Source organism: Dipodomys merriami, unplaced genomic scaffold (assembly GCF_024711535.1).
Source record: "Dipodomys merriami isolate MVZ:Mamm:240054 unplaced genomic scaffold, mDipMer1.0.p SCAF_1, whole genome shotgun sequence".
In the NCBI taxonomy this organism is placed as follows: Eukaryota; Metazoa; Chordata; class Mammalia; order Rodentia; family Heteromyidae; genus Dipodomys; species Dipodomys merriami.
The window spans coordinates 30484917-30494626 of record NW_027202270.1 but is presented as its reverse complement, the minus strand read 5'-3'; the positions used below and the strand labels follow the sequence as shown (position 1 = coordinate 30494626).

Genomic DNA, 9710 nt, shown 5'->3' with positions numbered 1-9710 from the left:
CCTGTTATATCAATGACATACAGTTAGGGATTTTGTGTGTGTATGTGTAGCATGTTTGTGCATGCATGTGTTTGTGTGTGTGTGTATGTATGTGTGTGTGTGTGTGTGTGTGAGAGAGAGAGAGAGAGAAGAGAGAGAGAGAGAGAGAGAGACAGAAAGACAGGGAGAGTATGTCATGGCCTGTATACACACTGGCCTTAAACTCGAACTCATGATTCTTCTGACTCAGACTCCCAAATGCTGGGCTTATTAGGGACAGAATTTTGGTTTTGTTAGCTGGGCACCAGAGACTCATTCCTATAATCCTAGCTACTCAGGAGGCTGAGATCTGAGGATTGTAGTTCAAAGCCAGCCCTGGCAGGAAAGCCATGAAACAACTTGTCTCCCATAAACCACCAGAAAACCGGAAGTGGCACTGTGGCTCAAATGGTACAGTGCTTGCCTTCAGCTGAAGAGCTGGACAGCTCCCAGACCCAAAGTTCAAGCCCCACTACCGACAAAAAAAAAAAAAAGTTTGATGGATGTTCCTGACAAGGCTGGCTTTGAACCACAATCATCAGATCTTAGCCTTCTAAGTAGCTAGGATTACAGGCATGAGCCACCAGTGCCCAACTAATTTTTTTTTTCAGAGGCAGGTCTTTACAGGTGGCCCAGGATTCCACAAACTCCCCATTCTCCTGAGTACTGTGAAAGGAGTTTTAATATTCATAGTTCCCTAGATATAGAAGGCATGCTACAGGATTCAAGGCCATCAACATTCAACATTTCAGTCAAGAGATGGAATGAAGGGCTGAGAATGTGGCTTAGTGGTAGAGTGCTTGCTTAACATGCATGAAGCAGGCCGGAAGGTGGCTTAGTGGTAGAGTGCTTGCCTCACATGCATGAGGCCCTGGGTTTGATTCCTCAGTACCATATAAACAGAAAAAAGCCAGAAGTAGTGCTGTGGCTCAAGAAGTAGAGTGGTAGCCTTGAGCAAAAGATCAAGACAATGCCCAGGGCCTTGACTTCAAGTCCCAGGACTGGCAAAAAAAAAAAGAGAGAGAGAGAGAGAGAGAGAGAGAGAGAGATGGAATGAAGCCAGGTGCGATGGACCAGCTCGGCCGGAGCACTGGGACCGATGGGACAGGGATCTCGGGATAGGTGGGCAAAGGAGTCGGCGAAGTGACAAACAGACACAGACTCAAAAGAGTTGCATCTGAGTGTATCTTTATTGAGGAGAATTAACATTTTTATACAGTGTGTGATTGTGACATAGATTTTTTGTTTATTTAAGCATGTAATCAATTTTTTAAAGGCAAAGCATTGATGAATTACATGAAAATTAATGACTATCCCACCAACTGTTTAAGCTAAGTGGTGCGAAACAAGTCTAGCATATTGTTGAATAGAATACATCATCTATTCAGCCTTTTTTATGTTTAATAATTAACAAACCTAAGACAGGGCTATACTTACATTATACTCTTTTTAATTTTATCCAACTAATTTCATCTTTATAAGCTCCTGTATAAGGAAATGGTTCTTGGTTGGTTCAGGAAATATGTCACTAAATTTATATTTTGTGTGAAAACACCATCTATTCCCTATAACGTTAGTTGGACTAAACTTAATCATAACTATTGGGAGAATCTTTCTTTTTCTTTTATAATTAGAGGTCCCTTCTTTTTAGAACTTTCTAAACTACTGGGATAACTCTTTCTAACTTAGTTTAGTTCATTGATTTTGTCTGTTAGGCATATCTAGAAATTTTAAGTCTCTATATTTACTATTCGTGAGCTGCAAAACCGCTTGTGAAGTTGTAGGAGTATCTGGAGGCAACGTCACATCAGATGATAGATTGATTGGGGGATTGCCCACATTTAATCTTTGGCCTTAGTCTTTATTACTTAGAGAAGCCATCTCTATTGGACTGGAAAAATACAACATGCTCTGTTCACGGATCAATAGAAAAATAGCCAAAACGAAAATAAAGACAACGAATGTACAGCCAAGAAGAATATAGTAAGAATAAAGGTAGAGGCTATAAAGGTGCAGCCAAGTGTATGGGAAGCCTTGAACCAACACCTCCTTCCTGAGGGCATGCTTCCTTGAAGCTCTTTGTCCAACACAATCTCACACGCAGACTCCGCAGAAGGTGGCGTGGCACCCACTGGCCACAGAAAGATGTCCACTCAGCTGGAAATACCAGGAACCACTGGAAGTGAAGAAACTTAAGTGTTTGACCTTGTTTCTCTGGCCAGAGACTATTCATTGAACTTGCAGTCCCTTATTCTGTTGTCGAGGTCAAATCAGAAGCCATCTATCCACCACAGGCAGCTTTATGGAAGTGCTCCGCCCACCTGCGCTGGCTTCTCTTTGCTGAACCCAGCTAAGGACTCCTTGCAGACACATCTTCATGGCTGTTTTGCCTGCTGTGATCTCTGCTCCTTTCCAAACGCTTGCTTCGGCAGCTTCCTCTCCATTGTGCCTCTCGGACTGGGTTCCCATAGTGGTTGGATACTGAGCTGCTTGTTAGAGGAGGAAACAAGAGTTGTTGTATACAATGGCAGGCCTGAATTGGCCTGGAGGCAGGACAGACTCTCTCCCAGGTGGTACTTGTCAGGGCACAGGGCAGGCATCCTGCCACTGGGCCCTGGGTCACTGTGGTGAGCAGCAGTCACACTGGAATGTCTCTTTCTCAGAGAACAACGGGTTAAGTCTGACCAGATTGTATTTTTTAGGGAATCCAGTTCTCCACCAACTTCTGGGGGATGTCTGGGGCTTGAGTCTATGTCAGGCTCCACTCCTGTCCAGAACCTTTCATTCCAAAAGTTTCAACCAAGTGTATGTGGCGTGGCAGCCAGGTATCAATAGATCATACCTATAATCCTACCTAGACATTAAGCTGAGATCCAGATGACTGTGGTTTGAAGCCAGCCTGGGAAAAGCCTGTAAGACTTTGTTGCCTAAATAACCAGCATAAAAGAAAGCAAGTGAGCAGCAAAAAAGAAAGCAAGTAGATCTGAATTACAACTCCAATAAACTAAATAAAAATAAATAAATAAAATGAATTGATTATGTTTTAAGGAAGCAAATATGTAGTAGAGTGCTTGCCTACCATGCATAAAGCCATTCCATTCCTCAGAACCACATAAACAGAAAAAGCCGGAAGTACACTGTGGCTCAAGTGGTAGAGTGCTAAGCCTTGAGCAAAAGAAGCTCATGGACAGTGCCCAGGCCCTGAGTTCAAGCCACACAACCACCACCAACAACAACCACAAAAAGGGTAATCTTTGATTTCTTGAGGGCAGAGATTATGTCTTGAATATCTCTGGATATCCAGAGAAAATGAAGTTCCTAAGATAAGTTATCCATCCAGAGGCTGTTCAAAGCCAGCCCAGGCAGGAAATTCTGTGAGACTTATCTCTAATTAAAGTGGTAGAATGCTAACCTTGAGTGAAGGTGCACAGGGACAATGCCCAGGTCCTGAGTTCAAGCCCCACAATCAACAAAAATAAATAAATGAATAAATAAAAATTTAAAAAATATCCTCCAATATTTTGTAATTGTTTACCATAGTCTTTTATTGTTGTTGTTGTTTTGTTTTTGTACTGGTCTTAGGGCTTGAGCTTAGGGCATAGGCTCTATCCCTGAGTTTTTTGCTCAAGGATAGCATTCTAGGACTTGAGCCACAGCTCCACTTCTGGCTTTTTTTTTGGTAGGTAGTTGGAGATAAGAATCTTACAGACTTTCTTGCCAGGGCTGGCTTCAAACCTCAGTCCTCAGATCTCAGCCTTCTAAGTAGCTAGAATTAGAAGGATGCGTGGGGCATCTGGCTAATATGCATAGATTTTTCAAAATGGTATTATGAACTTCCTTTGAGCAAGGAATTTTAAAGCTGGAGCAGAAATTGTAATGTCATGGGGCTGGGAAGGTGGCTCAGTGGTAGAGCGCTTGCCTTGCATGCCTGAGGCCCTGGGTTTGATTCCTCAGCATCACATAAGCAAAAAGAAAAAGGCCAGAAGTGGCGCTGTGGGTCAGGTGGCAGAGCGTTAGCCTTGAGCTGAAGAGCTGAGGGACAGTGCCCAGGTTCAGAGTTCAGACCCTATGACCGGACCCCCCCCCAAAAAAAAAAGAAACTATGATGTCAAAGTGAGAGGGCCAATAATAGTCTGTTCACAGCTATGCAATGAGGTGGGGTCTGTTCACAGCTATGCAATGAGGTGGGGTATGTTCACAGCTATGCAATGAGGTAGGGTCTGTTCACAGCTATGCACTGAGGTGGGGTCTGTTCACAGCTATGCAATGAGGTGGGGTCTGTTCACAGCTATGCAATGAGGTGGGCCAGAGGCTGCAACTCAAGCTTTACAAGCTTATGAACTTTTTTGTTTCTGTGCCAGTCTTGAAATTTAACAGGGTTTTTTTGTTTGTTTGTTTGTTTTTGTTTTGTTGGTCCTTGGACTTGATTGAACTCAGGGCCTCGATGTTGTCCCTGAAACTCTTTGTGCTCAAGGCTAGAATTGGAGATAAGAATTAACTTGGAAGGGCTGGCAGGTGCCTCAGTGGTAGAGTGCTTGCCTTGCATGCATGAGGCCCTGGGTTCCATTCCTCAGTACTACATAAGCAGCAAAAGCCGGAAGTGGTGCTGTGGCTTAAGTGGTAGAGCACTAGCCTACAGCTGAAGAGCTGAGGGACAGTGTTCAGGCCCAGAGTTCAGGCCCCACGACCCACAACAACAACAACAAGAGTTCAGAGTTCACAGGGAACGGGGTGCTGGTGGCTTAAGCCTGTAATCCTAGCTACTCAGGAGGCTGAAACCTGCAATCCTAGCTACTCAGGAGGCTGAAGATCTGAGGATCTCAGTTTAAAGCCAGCCTGTGCAGGAAAGTCTGTGAGATTCTTATCTCCAATTAACCACCAGAAAACCTGAAGTAGCGCTGTGGCTCAAGTGGTAGAGTGCTACTCTTGAGCTGAAGAGCTGAGGGACAGAGCTCAAGCCCAAAGATCAAGTCCCATGACCAAACAAAAACAAAAACAAAACAGTACTTGTTAGAGATAGTTGTGAATTAAGAAAAATCCTTAGGCTGGGCACCTGTGGCTCATGCCTGTAATCCTAGCTACTCAAGGAAGCTAAGATCTGATGATCACAGTTCAACGCCACCCAGGGCAGAAAAGTCTCTGTGCGACTCTTTTTTTTTTTGCTGGTAATAAACCTTTCTTTGTTCTTTGTACCTAGATGTCTTCATGGTTGTTTGGAAAAAGTCTAATTTACACTATCAACTAGTCTTGAGCACAAAGAGGCTCAAAGACAGCACACAGGCCACAGACTTTCCTGCCCTGGCTAGCTTTGAACCTCGATTCTCAGATCAGGCAGGAAACACCAGCACCTAGCCAAACTTTTTTTTTTCCTTTTGGTAGTGGGGCTTGAACTCTGGGCCTGGGCGCTGTCCCTCAGCTCTTCAGCTCAAGCTGAGTGCTCTACCACTTGAGTCACAGCACTAGTTCCAGTTTTCTGGTGGTTAATTGGAGATAAGAGTCCCACAGACTTTCCTGCCAGGGGTTGGCTTTGAACCGAGATCCTCAGATCTCAACCTTCTGAGTAGCTAGGATTACAGGTGTGAGCCACCAGTTCAACCTCTTGAATAGCTAGGATTACAGTGAGCCACCAGCACTAGGTATTAACTAAACTTAAAAAAAAAATAATGTGCCGGGCGCTGGTGGCTCACGCCTGTAATCCTAGCTACTCAGGAGGCTGAGATCTGAGGATCGCGGTTCAAAGCCAGCCCGGGCAGGAGAGACCGTGAGACTCCTATCTCCAATAAACCACCAGAAAACCGGAAGTGGCGCTGCTCAAGTGGTACAGCGTTCGCCTTGAGCTGAAGAGCTGAGGGACAGCGCCCAGGCCCAGAGTTCAAGCCCCACGACCGACAAAAATAAAAAATAAAAAATAAAAAAATAATGTTCTTATAAAGGTGACAGATAGGTTACAGTTACATAGGTAATTAGTACATTTCTTTTTAGACAATGAAACCCTTTCCCTTGCTTTCTCCCAATTTTTAGCTTCCAAACTTTTTTTTTTTTTTTTTTATCATGGGCCTTGAACTCTAGGCTTGGGTGCTGTCCGTCAGCTCTTTGGCTCAAGGCTAGCGCTCTACCACTTGAGCCACAGTGTCACTTCTGGTTTTCTGGAAGTTAATTGGAGTCTCATGGACTTTCCTGCCTGAGATGGCTTTGAATCATGATTCTCAGATCTCAGTCTCCTGAGTAGCTAGGATTACAGGTGTGAACTACTGGTGCCTGGGCACTGGTCCTTGAGCTGCTTTTGTTCAAGGCTAGCACTCTACCACTTGAGCCATAGTGCTACTTCTGGCTTTTTCTGTTTATATGGTACTAAGGAATCAAACCCAGGGCTTCATGCATGTTAGGCAAGCACTCTACACTAAACTACAATTCCAGTGCCTCCAAACTTTTTATGTTGGACTTTGTGTGTGTGTGTGTGTGTGTGTGTGTCCAGTCGTGGGGCCTGAACTCTGGGCCTGGGTGCTGTCCCTCAGCTCTTCAGTTCAAGGCTAGCAGTCTACCACTTGAGCCACAGCACCACTTCCGGCTTTTTTCTTTTTGCTTCTGTGGTGCTGAGGAATCGAACCCAGGGCCTCATGCATGCAAGGCAAGCGCTCCACCACTGAGCCACCTTCCCAGCCCTATGTTGGACTTTTTAGAAAACTTTTTTTTTTTAGTTGGTCGTGGGGCTTGAACTCTGGGCCTGGGCACTGTCCATCAGATCTTCAGCTTAAGGTGAGTGTTCTACCACTTGAGCCACAACCAGTGCCACTTCTGGTTTTCTGGTGGTTTATTGGAGATAAGAGTCTCAAGGACTTTCCTGCCCGGGCTAGCTTTGAACCGCCATCCTCAGATCTCAGCCTCCTGAGTAGCTAGGATTACAGGCGTAAGCCACTGACACCCAGAAAACTTTTTATTTTTTCTGGTGGTATTGGGGATACACATCTAAAGTCTTTCACATTAGTCTCCAATATTCTTTTTCTTGTACGTCTCTCCTTGACCTAGTACTCATTTAAGAAAACACTAAGACTCTTTTATTTTCCCTGGCATCAGGGAATTTCCAGACAATTGCTGTAATTGGCCAAGATCCAAATCTAAAATCAGTTTCAGTTCTGAAGTATCGTTGAAATGATTATGTAAATGACACTGTGCAAGGGACTAATTCTGCAAAATGCATTATAAAGAGATTTCTCACTGAGTAAGTAGCTCAATTTCATTTTGGGAAAACAATGCTAAACAACATGTAGGAAAATAATTTTACTTTCTGTAAGCATTCATTCACTTAAAGAATTACCCAATGAGGTCTTCTTCCATAACTAGCATAACAGTGGCCTATAGAAACACAAGCAGATGGCACTGTTATTGAGACTAGACAGAAAAGTATTGGGTTCGTGTACTAATATATTTATAGTTCCTCCATCTCATTTTTCCATTCATGTCCCTCACCCAATCTGGTCTTTATTTATTTATTTATTTTTGTTTCTGTGACTGTGATGGATTATGGATACAGCCAAACTGAACCATGCTTCTAGATTCCCTTATCCCTTTTGCCAGTCCTGGGGCTTGAGTTTAGGGCCTACTATCCCTTAGCTCTTTTTGCTCAAGGCTAATGGTCCACTTTTGATTTTGGAGCAGTTAAATGGAGATAAGAATCTCATGGGGGGGGCATCGAGCCAGAAGCAGCCGCCAGGATGGATGTGTTCCTCATGATCCGGCGCCACAAAACCACCATCTTCACGGACGCCAAGGAGTAGAGCACCGTGTTCGAACTGAAGCGCATTGTCAAGGGCATCCTCAAGCGGCCACCGGACGAGCCAGCGGCTCTACAAGGACGACCAGCTTCTAGATTATGGGAAAACGCTGGGCGAGTGTGGCTTCACCTGCCAGACAGCATGGCCACAGGCCCCAGCAACAGTGGGCCTAGTATTCCGGGCAGCTCTGGACAACCAGTACTGCATTAGTTTTCATTTAGATGATGAGGATGCTGAGGCAGTCCCATGGGGCTGGCTAGGCGTTGAAGTAGCTTCTGGAGCCAGACTGCATGACTGTACAGTGCATTTCTGAGACCTGTACTGTGCCCATTTTTAGATAAGTTAAAGAATCTGAAGTGGTCTAGTTACTAGCTGGGACATTAACTCCGGAGTCAGATCAACAAAGCTTGTGATCTAATCCATCCTGCCTCAGCCCTGCCCAAAGATGAAGCCTTTGAGGCCCTGCATGCGCATGGAGCCCTTCTCCAGCCCACCAGAGCTTCCAGATGTGGTGAAGCCTCAGGATTCCGGAGGCAGCGCCAATGAACAAACTGTGCAGTGAGGGCCCCAGGCATGCCCCCAGAGGCTCATTTCCCCTCTACCCCCAATAAAAGAGATTTGGATGTTAAAAAAAAAAAAAAAAAGAATCTCATGGGGATTTTTCTGCCCAGGCTGACTTTGAACTGTGATCCTCTGATCTCAGTCTCCTGAGTAGCTAGGATTACAGGTGTGAGCCTCCAGCACCTAACCAACTTCTGTCATTTTTGGCAGGTAATTAAGGTAAGAATCTCAGACTTTCCTACCTGGGCTGGCCTCAAACTTCAATCCTCAGATCTCAGCCTTCAGGGTGGCTAGGATTACAAGGCTTGAACCAACAGTACAGTCCCTAACCTTATCTCTTTCATCTTTTCTGTTACCCAAGCCAGAATTTTCTTACCTCTTGATTCCAGGTTGTGTAGTAGCTGAAGAAAGTGAAATTCCATAATTTTTATGAGTTTGCAAATTAGTGTTTACAGGCAATTTGCAATAGAAGAGGGGAAGTGAGGAAGACAATTTTACTCCTAATGTAAACCCAACTAATGAAATAATGGGAATATTTAAACCCAGTCACTAGCCAGCTCACTGGTGTCTCATGCCTGTCATCCTAGCTCTAGAAGTGGAGCAGTGGCTCCAAGTGGTAGAGCACCAGCTTTTTAGTGAAAAAAATATGAGCACACACAAAAGAAGAAACAGAAAGTTTGCAGAAAAGCACATTACCATGGGCCAAAACAGAAATTCACACTCTGAAGCCAATTTTAACAAATGCTGCAAAAACAGGAGAGGATTATATATAGGAGAAAGATGTGCTAATCAGTTTGGCCATGGAGAATTGAACTTTAAGGGTAGTCATGGTGTCATTCTGAGGTTTGAAAAGGAGGCAAGCTTTAGGAGCACTGATTAGAAGCAGACAGGCACTGAGGTAGCCTTGAACTTCAAGATAAATGTATCTCGTTAGGGCAGGGCGCAGGTAGCTCAGGCCTGTAATCCTAGCTACTCAGGAGGCAGCCAGGCTGGGCAGTACAGTCCGTGAGACTCATCTCCAGTAAACTAATCATAAAAAGCCGGTTGGCGCTGTGTGTGTGTGTGTGTGTGTGTGTGTTGGCGCTGTGTGTGTGTGTGTGTGTGTGTGTGTGTGTGTGTGTGTGTGTGTGTGTGTGTGCAAGACGACCCTTTGGGGTTCTGGTCCAGGACCCACGCTCGCGCCAAAGTTCGGGCAGTCCCTCGGATATCTCGCGATATTTCCGCACCGCTCCAGCCCCTCCTCCTCCCTCCACTTCTGGGCGGGCGGGAACACTCTTGGAAGTGACTTGCGCTCTCCGCGGTATTCGCCTGTCGGAAGTGACGTCAACACCCAGAATCCTCGCGGAGAGGCGCGCACTT

The 9710-nt window shown here is 45.1% G+C and overlaps 1 pseudogene; it reads left to right on the top strand.

Annotated features, from left to right (window-relative positions):
- Positions 1–7730: 7730 nt before the first annotated feature.
- Positions 7731–8352, top strand: LOC138832506 (elongin-B-like; annotated as a pseudogene).
- Positions 8353–9710: the final 1358 nt, after the last annotated feature.